The sequence below is a fragment of the Ovis canadensis genome, chromosome 12, assembly GCF_042477335.2.
Source record: "Ovis canadensis isolate MfBH-ARS-UI-01 breed Bighorn chromosome 12, ARS-UI_OviCan_v2, whole genome shotgun sequence".
Lineage (NCBI taxonomy): Eukaryota > Metazoa > Chordata > Mammalia > Artiodactyla > Bovidae > Ovis > Ovis canadensis.
In genome coordinates, this window is record NC_091256.1 from 39481058 (window position 1) to 39499453 (window position 18396).

General features: G+C 49.4%; 1 non-coding gene across 1 annotated transcript; it reads left to right on the forward strand.

Annotated features, from left to right (window-relative positions):
• The first annotated feature begins 4181 nt into the window (after window positions 1–4181).
• Window positions 4182–4254, forward strand: TRNAR-UCU (transfer RNA arginine (anticodon UCU)). Its single transcript has one exon. It is a non-coding gene; the product is annotated as a tRNA-Arg (tRNA).
• The last annotated feature ends 14142 nt before the right edge of the window (window positions 4255–18396 follow it).

Genomic DNA, 18396 nt, shown 5'->3' on the forward strand with positions numbered 1-18396 from the left:
CATGGCTCCCACCACCCATCCCCCTACAGTGTCCTCAACCTCAGGCCCTCAGTCAGGGGTACTGAGTGTTTCCCCATCCTCACTGCTCGCTCTCACCTCCTGTCCTCCAGGACAGCAGATCTGACTTTACTACCTTTTGTTTTTTTTTAAAATAGAGTGTTTTAGTGTGGACTATTTTTAAACTCTTTATTGGATTTGTTACAATATTGCTTCGTTTTATGTTTGGGGTTTTTGGCCATGAGGCATGCTCCCTGACCAGGGATCCAACTCCTCCCCACCGCCCCACCGCCCCCAACACACACACATTGGAAGGGAGAGTCTTAACCACTGGACCACCAGGGAAGTCCCCTCTGGGCCTTTCAGGACAAATCCAATCAAAGAAGGCCAGACTCTCCCCAGATCCGAAGCCAGGCTCCTTCCTCTGCATGACAAAGATTACCCCTGAGGGCTAACAGCCCATTGTAAGAAGCTTCCCAATCCACATTGGCTTTCTTCTGGCTGATTGCCCAATTATTTTATTTCCCCAGCAAAACTCTTGAACCCGTGTGGAATCCACATTTGGGAAAGGGGCCTGTGTTTGCAGAGGGATAATAGGTCTGGGGGATTTGCCCAGCGTCTGCCCCTACTGATCCCCTTGCCAGGTCCGCACTCAGTCAGTCCCCTGTGTTAATGGCGTGTCATCATCTCTCTGACCCCAGGCCAGAAGGGCCCCGGGGGCTGACCTGCTGTTGCAAACAGCCTGAGGTCCTGGAAAGAACCTGCTGCTCTTTCCTCTTAAGTGATGTGGTCCAGCCTCCTGGCTTCCCTGGCTATCCAATCACTGATGGCTCTAGGCTCACACTTCTAGCCTGACCGCTTCACTGAGTGCCAGAACCATATACCCAGCTACCCTTCCACCCCTACCTGTTCCCATCTCAGTAAATGGCTCCACCCTACACCCAGCTAGACCTCCAGACCTAGGGGGTCATTCTTTTTTTTTTTTCCTTTTTTAACAAATGGCTTTTATTTTATTTACTTTAACAAAGATTTATTTTTTACTGCACAAGGCCTTTGTCGGTGCTCAGGGGCTTTCTCCAGCTGTGGCAAGCAGGGGCTACCCTTTATTGCGGTGCTCAGTCTTCTCACTATAGTGACTTCTCTTGCTGAGGACCACAGGCTCTAGGCACGCGGGCTTCAGTCGTTTCAGCTCGCGGGCTCTAGAGGGCTGGCTCAGTAGCTGCGGCCCACAGGCCTGGTTGCTCGGTGGCACGTGGGATCTTCCTGTACCAGGAACTGAATCCACATCCCCTGCATCGGCAGGCAGGTTCTTAGCCACTGGATCACCGGAGAAGCCCCTAAGGGTCCTGGTTGATTCCTATCCCACATCCTTCAGGGTCTGTTCCCAGGAAGCCCCATTGGTCTCACCTGCAAAGTAAATCGTGTTTGTGACCTTTCATCACTTACCTGGGCAACTGCCACTGCCCTCTCCCTGCTCCTGTTCCCCACCCCCATGCTGCTGCTGCTAAGTCACTTCAGTCGTGTCCAACTCTGTGCGACCCCACAGACAGCCTCCCACCAGGCTCCCCTGTCCCTGGGATTCTCCAGGCAAGAACACTGGAGTGGGTTGCCATTTCCTTCTCCAATGCATGAAAGTGAAGCCTCTCAGTCAAGTCTGACTCTTAGTGACCTCATGGACTGCAGCCCACCAGGCTCGTCCGTCAGTCAATAGTAATCATAGGCAAGGTTTAATCACATGAACTCTATCCATTAAAACCCTACACGTGTGTGTGCTCAGTTGCTTCAATCATGTCCAACTCTTTGGGACCCTATGGATTGCAACCCATCAGGCTCCTCTGTCCATGGGATACAAAAATTAACTATTTTATTTTTGATTGTGCTGCATGGCTTACAGGATCTTAGTTCCCCAACCAGGGATCGAACCCATGCCCCCTGTGTTGGAAGCACAGAGTGTTAACCACCAGCCTGCCAGGGAATTCCCAAAATCTTCCAAAAATTAACTCAAAATGGATCATAGGCCTAAAAATAAAACCCCAAACTGTAAAACTCCTAGAAGATAACATAAAAGAAAATCCCAGTGAACTTGAATTTGGCAGTGATGTTTTGGACACAGCACCAAAGGCAAGATCCGTGAAAGAAAGAATTGATCAGCTGGACTTTATTAAAATTGAAAACTTTGGCTCTGCAACAGATCCTGTCAAGAGAACACCACCACAAGCTGCACAGTTTGGGTGAAAACATATGCAAAAGAAACATCTAATAAAAGATTATTATTCAAACTATACAAAGATCCCTTCAGTCGTGTCCAACTCTGTGCGACCCCATAGACGGCAGCCAACCAGGCTCCCCCGTCCCTGGGATTCTCCAAGCAAGAACACTGGAGTGGGTTGCCATTTCCTTCTCCAATGCATGAAAGTGAAAAGTCAAGGTGAAGTCGCTCAGTCTTATCCGACCCTCAGTGACCCCATGGACTGCAGCCTTCCAGGCTCCTCCATCCATGGGATTTCCCAGGCAAGAGTACTGGAGTGGGGTGCTATTGCCTTCTCTGACAAAGATCCCTTGAAACTCAATAATAAGAAAATGAACAATTTAAATTAAAAAATAGGCAAATGATCCAAACAGACACCTCACCAAAGAAGACAGACAGATGGCAGATAAGTATGTGAGAAGGAGTTCAGCATAATTTGTCATCAGAGAAGTGCAAATTAAATAAAAATGAAATACCATTACTCACCTATTAGAAGGGCTAAGATCTTGAACATCAAATACTAGGGAACATGTGGAGCAACAGGAATTCTTCATTGTTGGTGGGAATGCAAAATGGTACAGCCACTTGAGAAAATACTTTCTTTCAATAGTAAACGTACTTGTGCCATATGATCCAGCATTTGTGCTCCTTGGTATTTACCCAGAGAATGTGAAAACTTCCGTCCACACAAGGGCTTTCACGTGGATGTTACAGCAGCTTTATTTATAATTGCCAAAGCTTGGAAGCAACCAAGATGCCCATCAATAGGTGAATGAATAAAATATGGTGCCTCCAGACGAATGGAACATTATTCAGCGCTTGAAAGAAATGAGCTATCGAGTCATGAAAAGACACGAAGGAAACCTAAATGCGTATTACCAAATGAAAGAAGCCACTCTGAAAAAGCTACATGCTATATGATTTTAGTATATGACATTCTGGGAAAGGCAAACTATGGGGATAATATAAAGATCAGAGGTTGCCAGAGGTTGGTGGAGGGGGCTGAGGGGAGAGCACAGAGGATTTCTAGGGCAGTGAAATTACTCGGTATGATACTTTAATGTCAAATATATGTCATTCCACATTTGTCTAAACCCATTGAACAACAGCGGACCCTAATGTGAACAACAGTGGACCCTAATGTGAACTGTGGACTTAAGCTGTTTATGATGCGTAAGTGTAGGTTTATCAGTATAACAAATGTACCCCACCTTGGTGTGGGATGTTGATAAAAAGGAAGGCTGTGCGTGTGGGGGGTCAGGGAGGTATAAGGGAATTCTATGTTTTCCACTCAATTTTTGCTCTGAACCTAATACTAAAGTCTGTTTCAAAAAACAAACCAGCAAACCCGCTTTGAATAAAATTAAAATTTCTTGCCATGTCATTAAAGCGTAGACTGACCGGAGCCAGCTTCACCTTCCCACCTCAGGTCCCACCACTGATCAGGTGCTCCCTAAGGTCCAGCCACACGGGGCCGTCTTACTGTCCCCAAACTTGCCATGCTGGGTTCCACCTCAGGACCTTGGCACTAGCTGTTCCTTCTGCCTGCAAGGCTCTGCGTGCAGACCTCTGCAGGGTTAGCTATCATTCAGGACTTAGATCAGATAGCACCTCCTCAGAAGGCCCCTCTCAGATATTCATAGATATCTGTATAACCCTTCCTGTCTCTTACAGTCACTATCTCTTATCGCGTGGCTTATTTCCTTCTTGGCACTTAGTACTATCTAGAGTTACTTTCTTCATCCATTTGCTTAACTCTTTATTAACTCTTTATGACTGTTTCCAAGTTAGAATGTAGATTCTAGGAGCTCAGTGACCTTGTCTACCATTTACTGTTGTGTGCCTGTTCTGAGAACAATGTCCAGCCCTCCTACTGGGTGCTCCAATACTTACTGGATGAATGAGTTAATTTTAAAAAATAGGAGTTTTATGGACTTCCCTGGTGGTCCAGCGGTTAAGACTCTGTGCTTCTAACACAGGGGGCACAGGTTCGATCCCTGGTCAGGGAACTGAGATCCCACATGCCACGCCATGAAGTCAAAAAACATTGGGGGGGTTAGCCATGCAAGTTTCTCTGGATCTCATTGTTGTAAAATGAGGGAGATAGACCAGAATTGTCTTCCAGCTCCAAAACACCAGAAGAGAAAACAAGGGTGGTCTGGGCTTCTCCCTGGACAAATGGCCACCAGTGTAAAATGCTGCCAGACTCCTGCCAATGCTGGTCTCCCCAGGACCAGGAAGGGCTGACCGTTTCCCAGCTGTGGACCTCTGCCCAGAGGCCCTCAGAGCTCCAGGCCCACGCCCATGGGCAGGACTGTTCCTTGAGCAGCAAGCCCAGGTGCTGACAGGGAAGTTTTCACACCTGTCTGCGCTCAGCTCCAGTGAGGAACGGGGCACTGGCTCCACGCAGCAGACCCAGCTGGTTCTACGCTGCAGGGCTGACTCAGCCCTTGTAGGATATGTCTGGTGAGGCAGTGGACCTGACTGCTCCTCGAGAGAATAAGCTCTTAATCTAAGTGTTTGGTCTCCCTGGGCCAGAAGGACTCTGGCCACCCCGGACCTCCCTGCCCCTTTCCAAGGCATCTCCTGATAGGCAGGTACCCTGTGCCTCTTGTGGGGGCCTCGCTCGGTGAGGGAGACAGCATCAGGGTCTTGGCCTCCCTCAGCCCCAGGGCAGCAGGTCCTACAGAAACCAGCAGGTGCTACAGTCTGGGAGCACCCAGGGCCCAAGATGGTGGTGGGCTGGGGGCAGGGCCTGGCTTGCAGCGCAGCCCAGGGACACCCTGGGGGCAGGAGTCTGGAGACCTGGCTTTGACCCAACTCTGTCACCAGCTCATAACAAGAAGCCTCTGCACTCTGGGCCTGACGGACAGATCTGCTGGAATTTCAAAGCTAAGTATCTGTTGGGCTTCCCTGGTGGCTCAGTGGCACAGAATCCGCCTGACCTGAGGACAGTCTTGGGGGCAGGTGGATTCTTCATTGAGTCGGTGACAGCGCCGTGTCAAAGCCAGGTGTTCACCCAACTGGGGAAGGAAAGAGTGAGACGAATTCAGAGAGTAGCAATGAGACATATACACTGTGCATGCTAAGTCACTTCAGTCGTGTCTGACTCTTTGTGACCTGATGGACTATGGCCCACCAGAATCCTCATGGGATTCTCCAGGCAAGAATACTGGAGTGGGTTGCCGTGTCCTTCTCCACGGGATCTTCCCAACCCAGGGATCAAACTCATGTCTCTGGCATCTCCTGATTGGCAGGTGAGTTGTCGGTTTTTTTCCTTTTAACCACTAACACCACTTGGGAAGCCCAAAATATACATTATCATATGTAAAACAGATAGCCAGTGCGATTTGCTGTATGACTCACAGGGCTCAAGTCGGTGCTCCATGAGAACCTAGAGGGGTGGGATGGGGTGTGTGTGTGTGTGTGTGTGTGTGTGTGTGTGTGTGTTAGTTGTTCAGTCATGTCTGACTCTTTGGGACCCCATGGACTGTAGCCCGCCAGGCTCCTCTGTTCATAGGACTTAGCTGGCAAGAATCCTGGAGTGGGTTGCCATTTCCTTCTCAGGGGATCATCCCAGCCCAGGGATCAAATCTGTGTCTCCTGCAAGTCTCCTGCCTTGCAGGTGGATTCTTTACCATTTGAACCACCGGGTGGAGTGGGGTGGGGGACATATGTATATTTATGGCTGATTCATATTGTTGTATGACAGAAACCCATACAATATTGTAAAGCAATTATCCTCTAATTAAAAATAAAAAAATTTTTAAAGAAAATAGCTGTAACTCACAATGTTAACAGGTTAATTAAATGATTTAAAGGTTAATAAAGAAGTTATTCATTGTTCCAAAAAAAAAGAATCCATCTGCTAATTAAACAAGGGTTTGCTCCCTGCTCCAGGAAGTTTCCGCATGCCGTGGAGCAACTCAGCTCAGGTGCCACAACAACCAAGCCTACACTCTAGAGCCCAAGAGCCACGAGCACTGAAGCCTGAGTCCCCTGCAGCCTGCGCTGCACAAGAGAAGCCACTGCAATGAGAAAGAAGGCTGTGCAGCTGGAGAGAAGCCCTGCTCTCTACAGTGGCGAAAAGCCTGCACAGCCACGAAGACCTAGCACAACCAAAAATAAAGAAAGGAAATTAAAGGAAATTTGTTTAAAAAATCAGTATCTGTTCCCAACTTTTAGAGCGAGAAACCCGCAGTGGGCGCAGGGAAAGGAGGAGTGTCAAGCTCCAATGGGGAGCTTTGAGAGGAGGGTCCTTCCCACCCTGAGGCAAGGCCCCGTCCTTCTGCACTGCCCGGGACCCACCGGCACAGACCATGCAATGGGGGTGGGGGGCTCCATTCACTGAGGCAGGGGAGGAATAAGACCACGCAGGTGGGGAATGGAGGGGAAGAGAGTGGACTGAGTCCATTTGAGACGTCAGGGGGAAGCCCAGAGGCCACAACCAGTCACCTGCTGGAGGTCAGGTGTGGGCTCCTTGGCCATAGGCAGGAGCAGCAGGAGAGGAGAGTGGCCAGGCGCTTGCTTGGAAGGACAAGGGCTATGCTGAACACAGGAGCCAAGGGCAAATTCTGGGAAATAACTAGTGGCTGAGGGTGTGGGAGAAGGAGGAAGCCAGCAAACGGGTCAGAAAAGCACCGGTAGAGAAGCAGGAGACACCCCCACCGCCACCCCTGACTCCAGAGAGCCACAGGCTTGTGGAGAGAGAGGTAAGGAGAAGACGTTCGTGCTGCTGTGCCCCGTCACTCAGTTGTGTCTGACTCTGCGACCCCATGGACTATAACTTGCCAGCCTCCTCTGTCCCTGGGATTTCCCAGGCAAGAATGCTGGAGCGACAATATAAGATGAAAGCCCAGAAATGGAGGAGAGGTCAGAGCCCTGCAAAGCTGTGCAGGTATAGCACAAAGGGCTGTTCAGGTTTTACAGGGTTTTAGTGCTGGAAGGGACCTGAGAGGAACCTTTGGTCCATCCCCTCACTTCATGGGCTTCCCAGGTGGCCCTAGTGGTAAAGAACCCGCCTGCCAATGCAGGAGACATAAGAGACGTGGGTTTGATCCCTGGGTCAGGAAGATCCCCTGGAGGAGGCCATGGCAACCCACTCCAGTATTCTTGCCCAGAGAATCCCATGGACAGAGGAACCTGACTGGCTACAGTCCATAGCGTCGCACAGAGTTCGACACGACTGAAGCGACTTGGCACGCACGTACGCACGCGCTTCACTTCACTTCACAGATCGGGAAACCAGGGCCTGAGGAGGCGGGTGTCCCCAGCCTGGACACAGGATCCCCACTATCCCCAAGCTCCAGGCCCCAGTGAGCCCCTCCTTCACCCCATGTTCCGTACAGTGGGCCCCAAAGGCTTTCCTTCAGGAGAACAAAAATCAAATCAGACAGGACACTATGTCTGGTTCAGCCTGGGAGGCTCTGCTGCCTCGGCTCTGTAATTAAAAATGAAATAACATGTGAGCGAGGCAGGAGCTGGTCCCCAGGGCTGCCATGGGACCAGCCTCTCATTTCTCACATGGAGCTTTGACTCCACCCAGGGCCTCCCGAAGGATGGAGGCCGTGCAGGTGGTTGGAGGCTCACCTCAAATCAAGGCACCAGGTGGAAGCTCCCCTAGTGCCTGTGTATGGGTCAGTGTTGACAAAGGTTGGCCCGGGAGCTGGGTTTTGCGGCTTGAACGCAAACCAAGGGAACCTGCAAGGAGGAGTGGACTCAGCACAGGCCTGTGCTGTGTGATCTTGGGCAGCCCAGGACCCTCTCTGGACAATGAGTGATTAGACCTGTATAGTCTTCACGTCCCTCCAGAGACTGCTTCTCAACCATGGCTGTCTCCTTCAGATGGGAATCATCCCAGATGTGTCCCTATTTTATTTCCATTCCATTGTACTGTCTCCCCTAAGAGGATCCTGAGATGTGTTAGTTCAGTGTCAGCAGCAGTTGAGTAAAACAAAAGCACCATCGGGGTATGCATGTATGTGTGAGTGTGTGCATGGGTGTGCAATCCCCTTTCTGACCACAGCCTGAGCAAGGGCAGGACCTCAGACTCTGTAATTTCACTGCCGCCACAGAGCAGCTCATGGTTCCAGGAAAACGTGTTCTTTTTTTTCTTCCGCATTTTAGTGGGAAAACTGGTTGCTCCTGCCAGGTGGCCCTGAGGTCCCCAGAATGTGTTCAATAAGAGGACCAGGGTCCCTTGGGCTCCACATGGGAGCAGTTAGAGGTAAACTCCAGACATGGACAGGATGGGGAAAGAAAAGAAACCAAACTGGGCCCTGTGGAAGTGGCTCACACGCCATCTCTGTGTTGGGCTGGTGTTCCAGGTCCTGTGGTCAGTGGCTCAGTGGCTCAGTGATGCTCAGAGCACCTTTGCCCCAGGCTTGGGCTCGGCATGAGGTGGACTATGTGCTGATGGGGGTGGACACACCTGGCGAGAGCCTGCTTCCCTGTTGCCTGGCTCTGCAGCTGTCATGCCACCAGAAGAGTGGTCAGAGCAGCAGGCACCCCTTCCCACAGCTCTGGGGAGTGGCCTTCACCCCCTGTAATGAAGACACCACAGCCCCTGCTGGTGCCTCCATGACTACACTGACCTTTTGTCTGAAGCAGGTCTGACTGATGCTTTAGCAGCTGGAGGTGGCCGCTCCAGCCACTTTCTCCTCCTCTTGAGCACTCTCCCGTTTCCTAGAGTTCTGCGTTCAGGCACATAGCCCCCATCACCCTGGTGCCCTCTCCCTGGATTACATGGAGCCTCCCATCATTTGCCAGCCTCAGGGCTTCTGCGTAATCCTTGTCCTACGAGCTGCCATTGCACTACCAAAACACCCTCTCCCGCCTCCCAGGCTCAGCCCTTGAATCTCCATGACCCCCGCACTCTGCTTGTGGTGGGCTGAATTGTGCACCCAAATTCACACGCTGGAGCCCTCACTCCCAGAGCCTCAGAATGTGACTATTTTTGCAGATAGGTCCTTTGAACAGGGAATTATGCTGAAATGAAGCCATTAGCATGGCCCCAATCCAAACTGACAGGTGTCCTTATAAGAAGGGAAAGTATTGGGTTGGCCAAAAAGTTCCTTTGTTTTTAAAGTAAAAATAGAAGACACATTTTTCATTTTTCACCAAGAACTTTATTGAACAATTACTCACTATTATGTTCCACCTACCTTCTGCCATTTTTTCAGGCAACTTCATAATTCCATCTCCTTAAAACATTTTATCTTTCTGAGCAAACAACTGTTCCAAGTGCCTTTTAAAGTATTCCAGGGAATTGAAATTTTTTTCTATTAAGAGAATTTTGTAAAGAACAAAATAAATGGAAATCGGAAGGTGCAGTGTATGGTGAGTATGGCAGATGAATCAGAACTTTCCAGACAAGCTGTAACAGATTTTGCCTGGTCATCAAAGAACGTGTGGTCTTGTGTTATCCTGATGGGAGATCCTGCTTTTTCTGTTGACTAATTTCTTTCTGTTGAGTGCTGCTTTCAGTTGGCCTAATTGGGAGCAGTACTTGTTGGAAGTAATCATTTGGTTTTCTAGAAGGAGCTCATAATAGAGGGCTCCCTTGGCAATCCCACCATATACACAACATCATCTTCTCTGGATGAAGACTGGTCTTTGGTGGGATTGGTGGTGATTCATTTTGCTTGCCCCATGATCTCTTACATTCCACATTGTTATACAGTATCCACTTTTTGATTACCCATCACAATTTGTTTTAAAAATGGAATATTTTCACTACGTTTAAGTAGAGATTCACACACAGAAAAACGGTCAAGAAGGTTTCTTTCGCGTATGTGGAACCCAAACATCAAAGTGATTGACATAACCAAGCTGGTGCAACTGATTTTCAACACTTGATTTGGATATTTTGAGTACATCAGCTATCTCCTGCATCATATAACATTGTTTTTCTCAATGTCTCAATTGCATCATTATCAACTTTAACTGGTCTACCACTGGTGCATCCTCCAGCAAGAAATCTCTAGTACAAAATTTCATAAACCCCTTTTGACACATTCAGTCAGTCACAGGACCTTCTCCATACACTGCACAAATCTTTTTTTGCATTTCAGTTGCATTTTTACCTTTCTTGAAATAATAAAGCATAATATCCTGAAAATGTTGGTTTTTTTCTTCCATCTTCAATATTAAAATGGCTACACAAAAACTCCGGAGAAGGCAATGGAACCCCACTCCAGTACTCTTGCCTGGAAAGCCCCATGGACGGAGGAGCCTGGTGGGCTGCAGTCCATGGGGTCGGGAAGAGTCGGATGTGACCGAGCGACCTCACTTTCACTTTTCACTTGCACGCATTGGAGAAGGAAATGGCAACCCACTCCAGTGTTCTTGCCTGGAGAATCCCAGGGACAGTGGAGCCTGGTTGGCTGCCGTCTCTGGGGTCGCACAGAGTCAGACACGACTGAAGCAACTTAGCAGCAGTCAATTTTTTTGACTCACCAATTTTTTTTTTAATGTATCCTGGTAGGACAACTGTCACAATACAATGTTACAAAATTGTTTCAAATGAAGTTAAAGACAACCAAGTGCTACTAGGGGCTTCCCGGGTGGCGCTAGTGGTAAAGAACCCATTTGCCAATACAGTTTGCCAATAGACATGAGATGCAGGTTCGACCCCTGGGTCAGGAAGATCCCCCTGGAGAAGGGCATGGCAACCCACCCAGTGTTCTTGCCTGGAGGATCCCATGGACAGAGGCACCTGGCGGGCTACAGTCCATGGGGGTCACAAAGAGTAGGACATGACTGAAGCGACTTAGCATGCACACAAGCGCTATTACAGCCATCTTTCAAGAAAAGAATGAATGAACATTCTGGCCAACCCCATAGGACACAGATGCAGAGAAGGCCCTGAGAGGACACAGTGAGAAGGCAAAGGTCTACCTGCCTAGGAAGAAACAGACCTTGCTGACACTGCAAACCGGAGCTTCCAGCCTCCAGAATTATGACAATGAACACCTGTTGCTTAAGCCATCCAGCCTGCAGCGGTTAGTTAGAGTGGCCCTAGCAAGCTAATATTTTGCTTTTCCCACACGGATGCCCACAAAGTTCCAATTCTGTTTAGCTCTACTGTATGGCGCTGGGTTGCAAACCCACATCTGGTTCTAGAAGCTTCATCTGAGGTTGCTCTTCAGAGGTCTCCATGTCACCCTTGCCTCACCCCAAGTGGAACTCCTGACAGCAGAGAGGGGTGAACACAGGCTCTGGCCTCTACTGCAGCCCCGAGGACAAATGGGTGAGCTTCGATTTCCTCCTTGTAAAATTGGGGATCAGAATGCCCACTCAACAGAGGTGCATGCAATAATCTGGGAAGAACTGTGTAAAGGCCTAGCCCTGGGTTTGACCCTTACTTGGGACTCAACAAATGGCAGCTGTCGTTTTTATTATTTCTCTTAAACCTGACCCAGTTTTTCCCAGGTCAGTTCCTAGAGCCACCAAGCCGGGAGTCTTGGAGGGGCCTCCACACCTGCTCCCGCCACAGTCCTCCCCCACTCCTGAAGCTGACCTGTGTTTGCTTCATTAGCTCAACAATCCTTATCCAGCACCTACTAAACAACAGCCATTATGCTCTCCTCATTGAACAGGCAGCCTGGAGGAAGCCTGTGGGCGGGAAGGAGCTTCAGCTTATCTGCTCGTTCATTAAACAAATTGACTTTTAAACAATCAGCTACTGGAGAAGGGGGTGTGTTGAGGGAAGTGAGGGAGGGATCCTTAAGCCACAGGGTCTTCAGCTGGCCTCTCGTCTTTTCCCCAGAGAGCGGCAAGACTCAAGTTACAGTTCCCCGAGGCTTCCAGAATTTCCTTTCTTTAGAAAAAATAGACCCGATCCCTTCCTGCTTAAAATCTCCCCGGCTGCTCCTGCTTTCAGCCGGCCCACGTCTACACAGAGCAACGCGTAGACGGTCTCCCACCTATCGTCCAGCCCCGCACCCTTCACACTTGCTAAGTGAGCATCGCTGGGCCTCTGCCCACCTCCAGACCTGGACACAGGCATGCTTGTCACCCCGGTATCGCTCCTTAGTCCGCCTTTGCTCGTAGCCACCGCTTTCTATCTGGAGAACTTCAAGAGCCATCACCAACATCCCTTCCTTCCTCAGATTTCCAAACACCTCTCTGCTCCCAGGGTGCTTCACTGCCCCCATCAGAGCATTTATCACCTTGTAATCTGGAGTTTGTGGTGATCTCTTTGTGTCCATTTCCCTACTAGATCAGGAACCCCATCAGGGGAGGAAGAGACCAGGTCTGATAACATTTGCTGCTCCAGGGCTGGGCACACAGTGGTGCCTCTGGTGAGCAGACTGAATAAATGAATCAGAGAATAAAAGCAGGCGGTTCGAACTAAGCCAGGTGCCTTTTATGCCTCCTCCCATTGAATCCTCACTCAGCTGAGGAAGCACAAGGCACCAGGAGAGCCAGCTACCCTGTCTGCCCTGAGTGGCTTGGGGTACTGACACCAAACCGCAGAGAGTCCAGTACCTGAACAATTTGCGTTTTCTGTGTCCATGTGTGTGTTAGTCGCTCAGTCGTGCCCGACTCTTTGCAACCCCATGGACTGCAGTCCACCAGGTTCTTCTGTCCGTGAGATTTTCCAGGCAAGGATACTGGAGTGGGTTGCCATTTCCTTCTTCAGGGGATCTTCCCAACCCAGGGATCGAACCCGGGTCTCCTGCCCTGCAGGCAGATTCTTTACCGACTGAATTAGCTCTAAATGAACATACATTGACTGGTCATCACGCAGGTATTCTCCTCTGGTCTTCATCTTTTTTCTGGTCTGTCTCCGTGGATACCTGGGAATGTTGGCTGTGACCACAGTCAGCTCAGTTCAACAGCTGTTTCTCAAGTTCTGGGCAGTGGCTCCCACACTGCTGAGGCTTGGAATCACTGACTCTGAGGTTTTAAGTTGGAGATGAGGATCTGCCACATTTACAGAAGTGGGAAAGACAAGGAGAAGCCATTTCCAGTGGCGGAGATGGGGTGAGCACAAATAGTGATGGGCATATGGGTAAGGATAGGTCTGGGGCCCAGATTTTTCGAGAGTCAAGGGTAATAAGATTGGAAACGGAAATGCTAGTTTCCTCTACATTTCCCTTAGTTAAGAAAAAGGCAGGTGACAGGCTGGTTTGAGAACCAGGTCTGGAGCCAGTGGTGTCCAGGGAACAGGGGCCATGTGCACACCTGGGCCTGAGCTCCACCAGGCCCCGGCTCTGGATCTGCCCTGCTTAACTTCCCTGAGTTTCAGATTCCTGCACGATTGTAGTAAAAATAACAGCAACCTCCAGTCATTAGCGTTCACCTCCTGCCAGACACCAAGCCCAGCCCTTTATCTCATCTAATCATCTCAATCCTTCAAGGTGGAGACAGTTATCATCTTTATGCAGCAGATAGGAGCCTGGAAAGTAAGTAACTTACCCAAGGCCGCAGGACCACTGAGTAATCTGACTCTCAAAGCCACTTTTTTCTCCCCAGTTTTATTGAGATATAATTGACATAAAGAACTGCATAAGTTTAAGGTGAACAATATAATGATCTGACTTACATACATCATGAAATGGGCTTCACAGGTGGCACAGTGGTAAAGAATCCACCTGCTGATGCAGAAGATGCAAGAAATGCTGGTTCAATCCCTAGGCCAAGAAGATCCCCCAAAGTAGGAAACAGCAACCTGCTCCAGTATTATCACCTGAAAAAATTCCATAGACAAAGGAGCCTGGCAGTCTACAGCCCATGGGGTCCCAAAGAGTTGGACACGGCTGAGCAGCTGAGCACAGCACACATCATGAAATGGGCTTAGTGAACACCCATCATCTCATAAGCTATTAAAGAAATAGGGAAACATTTTTCCCTTGTGATGATAACTCTTAGGACTCTCTTAATGTTCATTTCTAATGGTACAGCAGTGTTAATTACCTTCATCACGTTGTACACTACATCCCCTGTTGTTCAGTCGCTAAGTCATTTCCGACTCTTTGTGACCCCATGACCTGCAGCATGCTAGGCTTCCCTGTTCTTCATCTCCCAGAGTTTGCTCAAACTCATGTCCATTGAGTCAATGATACTATCCAACCATCTCATCCTCTATTATCTCCTTCTTCTCTTGCCCTCAATTTTCTCCAGCATTATGGTATTTTCCAATGAGTTGGCTTTTTACATCAGGCAGCCAAGTATTTATTCAAGGCTTCTTCTTGAGCAAGACTGGTGTGTATGGTGTGTATTGACTGAGATGACCTCTGAGAAGCCTGCATCCTGGGGCGCTTGAGAAAGTGCCTGGGACACCCAGGGGAGGAACCCAGGTGTAGGCATCCAGGTTTCTCGCTTTTCCCACCAGAGAAGATGACGCTGAGGGGAAGAGGGCTAAGGCAGCCCAGCAGAAGATGCAAGTGCTTCCCTCTGTACCAATACTAAGCTGCTTTTGTTACGTGGGCTTCCCTGATGGTTCAGAGGTTAAAGTGTCTGCCTGCAATGCGGGAGACCTAGGTTCGATCCCTGGGTCGGGAAGATCCCCTGGAGAAGGAAATGGCAACCCACTCCAGTATTCTTGCCTGGAGAATCCCATGGATGGAGAAGCCTGGAGGGCTACAGTCCCCGGGGTCGCAAAGAGTCGGACACGACTGAGCGACTTTCACTTTCACTTGTTACATGAATACATGAAATCATATACTGCAGCCAGCACTTAACGCACCAAGCTGAATTCCTGCTTCTGACCGGTGTTCCCCCGGAGCACAGGCGCTCCGGCTTTTACAGCGGGAATCACACAGCCTGGGTGCTCAGCGGCTGGCGCCTGGCGCCCTCCAGTGGCGCTGGGGAGCCTTTCCTCGGCAGCTGAGCGGTCGGGACGGGTCTGGGCAGCCAGGACAAGCTTCCTCCTGGGCCTGCCTTCTAAAGGGTATCTTTAGGAGCCACCTACCTACTGTCGCTGAGAACCCGTCTGTGAAATGAGTGGGGGGAAACTGGAAAGAGGACTTGGAATCCAATAGCTGCAATTCTGGCCTCGGCTCCCCCGGTGGCCTTAGCTCTTCCTGTTTGAGACGGGGTTGCCCATACCCTCCCCACCTGCCTCCTAAGATTCTGTGAGAATCCTATTGGACGTGATGGGTGACAGCACCTTGCCAGCTCAATAGCACCACTAACAAGCACAGTAGTGTGTTCATAAGAGAAGTACAGAGTGGGGTCCAGGAGGCTAAGGACCCGTGAAGGGCTGGGAGCAGGGGAAGGAGATGGGGCAGAAGAGCCCAGGGGAGGGGAGGCACCTGCAGGAGAGGAGGTGGTGTGAACAGAGGGTGGGGCGGGGGCTTCATGGGGACAGGCCCACGCATGTTGGGCAAGGGGAGCCTTCTGGGGGAGAGGTGGGCAATGGCTTTGGAAAAGGAAGCCATAAATAACCAATTTCTCATTTCCTTTCTCTTAATTCAAAATGACAATTATATTAGTTTCCATACTAAAATGAAATATTAAAATGTTTACTTCTCTGAGTGGGTCTCCCAATGGCTTGATACCCTCAAAACAAGATCCCCTTCCCCAGTGAAGGCTGTAATGAGGCCAGTCCCAACCCCACTGTGTTCTGGGTTCCCTTCCCAGGCACATGCCAGGGACCCCTGCACTTTATCCCCTGCCTGCATCCCTACCCAGCCTAGTTTTCTGGTCATTCCTTGTGTTCCGGCAGGAAGACCCCTCATTCAGGTCAGTCAGTGAGGGCAGCTGTGCCCGCCTGAGGCAGGACAGTTCAGTGTTTCAGAAAAAGGATCTTGGTTTCTAGCATCCAGTCTTTTCCCTTCATTGACTTTGTTCCTACCAGCTCTAAACCTCAGTGTTCCCATAAGTAACATGGGGAAATTGTAGCTACATCATAATTATTCATTTAAAGATTAAATGAGATCACATGTAATGCACATATAATATAGTGCCCGGCACTTAGGAAGAAAATATGTTAGTTTATTAAGGAAGTTTCTGTTTTAGGTTATAAATAAAATGCTCCTTGACAGGAAATGTTGGCCAGGCTTCCCTTCTCAGGGAAGGGGAAACCTTGCCTTGTGGGGTTGCAGAAAGGGGCAAGGTGGGGGGGAGAGGAGGACATTGCGGGTGAGAGGTGGGGGGCGGACACAGACCTCCGTGTCAGGGCAATGCTGTCATCTGCCAAGGTGCCACCAGGCTGCGCTGTGACTCAGGCTTCACGAAGGCTTTACCCGAAGCAGAGACCACCCTGGGAGAAGCGCAGACCATTAGTGCTATTTTTCCATTTTAATGGATAATAATCAATTGATCAAAGCAGATGAATGACTTGCATGAGGTCATCTGGCCAGTGAAGATTAGAACCCAGACCTTTGATTCAGGGTGACCGGTAACTGAGAGGTGCAGAGGTTTCACAGCACCTCCAGATCACCGCTACTGACGTATCTCGATTGAAAGGAAAAGTCTCTGATGTCTCATCAAAAGTATTGCTGCTGCAGCCCCCCGAGTGCATTTCTGGTTTTATTTTCAAGGAAGAGCATTTATCCATGTAGAAAGTGTGTTAGTCGCTCAGTCGTGCCCGACTCTTTGCGACCTCGTGGACTGTAGCCTGCCAGGCTCCTCTGTCTATGGAGTCCTCCAGCAAGAATACCGGAGTGGGTTGCCATGCCCTTCTCCAGGGAATCTTCCTGACCCAGGGATCAAAGCAACGCCACTTGCGGTCTCCTGTGTTGCAGGAGGACTCTTTACTGTCTAAGCCACCAGGGAAGTCCTATTGAAAACTGTTAGGAAATTGATTTCCATTCCTGTCCCTTTTTACTTAAACATTCCTGAGGTGTTTCCGTCTTACCTAAAGGACTCCAGAGCCATATGAAATGGCTTATACCTTTGAGATGTCCTCGTGCTGAAAAAGCTCTCAGGTAGCCCTGGGGGAGGGACAGGGTGCACTAACTGAGGTGCCGTCAAGACAGAGTGGCAAGGATAGAAATTCACTGTGTCCCTCACATCCCAGCCAATCAAGCATGAGCAGAGCATCTCACAAGTGCTCAGTAAACACTCACTGACTGAATAAGAGGAAGTGGTAACCCAACAAACAGTGGATTACCAGATCCAAAGACAGGCTGTGAGCTGCATGGGGCTTTCACCTCAGTAAACCAGATGCCTCAGGAGGCACAGCGAGAAATAGCCCAAACTGACATTAAAAATATATATATATATATATATATATAATTGAAGTACAGTTGACTTACAGTGTTTTAGGTGCACAGAAAAGTGATTCAGTTATACATACACATGTATATTATTTAAAAAAATTATTTTCTATTGTAAGTTACTACACGATATTAACTGTAGTTCCCTGTGCTATACAGCTGAAACTGACATTTAAGCAGGGGAGACGTCATTCATCCATTCATTCATGACTGCAGGCATGCATGCAGCTGTGTTTACTGGGTGTCAAGCACTAGGACTAGGAGGGATGGTCTACAGCCCAGCCCGCCCCCGGCCGCTGGAAGCACCCAAACTGGTAGGGGAACCAGACAGGAAAACAGATGATTATCACGCGATGGACATGGTATCATTAGAGAGGAGTCAGAGGTTTCATAGGAACCTAGAGCCAGGCTCCAGCCCATCCTGAGGGCTCATGACCCAGAAAGTGGGCTAAGGTGGAAGAAAGAGACTGATGTCCAGAAGACCCATCTGTCTACCTTTGCCAAGGAGGGCATGCTCATGCCCAGAGTGTTCCTGGATGCAGTTCAAGACAAGAGTGGGGCACTCTGGTAGCGCCAGCCCTGACTGACCACCTCGGGGAGATGTGTCATGCTGGAGCACTGCACAGCTGGGGCAGCCTGGCAGCCCCTAAAGGTTTGCAGCATGTATTTGGTGACTAGGTGACACCTTCATATGATTCCTAAATCAGTACAGTACAAAAAGGATTATAATGAGATATCTTATTCCCACACCTGCCCTCATCTACCTCCTTCCCTCTGTCCCTCAGTACCTCTCTTCTTGGTGTCTTGTGTAGCCTTGAGGGTTTCCTCACCCAATTTTGTATCCCCACTTTCATTTTTAAAATTTATTTATCTGTTTGGCTGCACCAGTCTTAGTTGCAGCATGCAAACTCTTAGTTATGGCACATGGGATCTAATTCCCTGAACAGGGATTGAATCCAGGCTCCTGCATTGGGAGCTCAG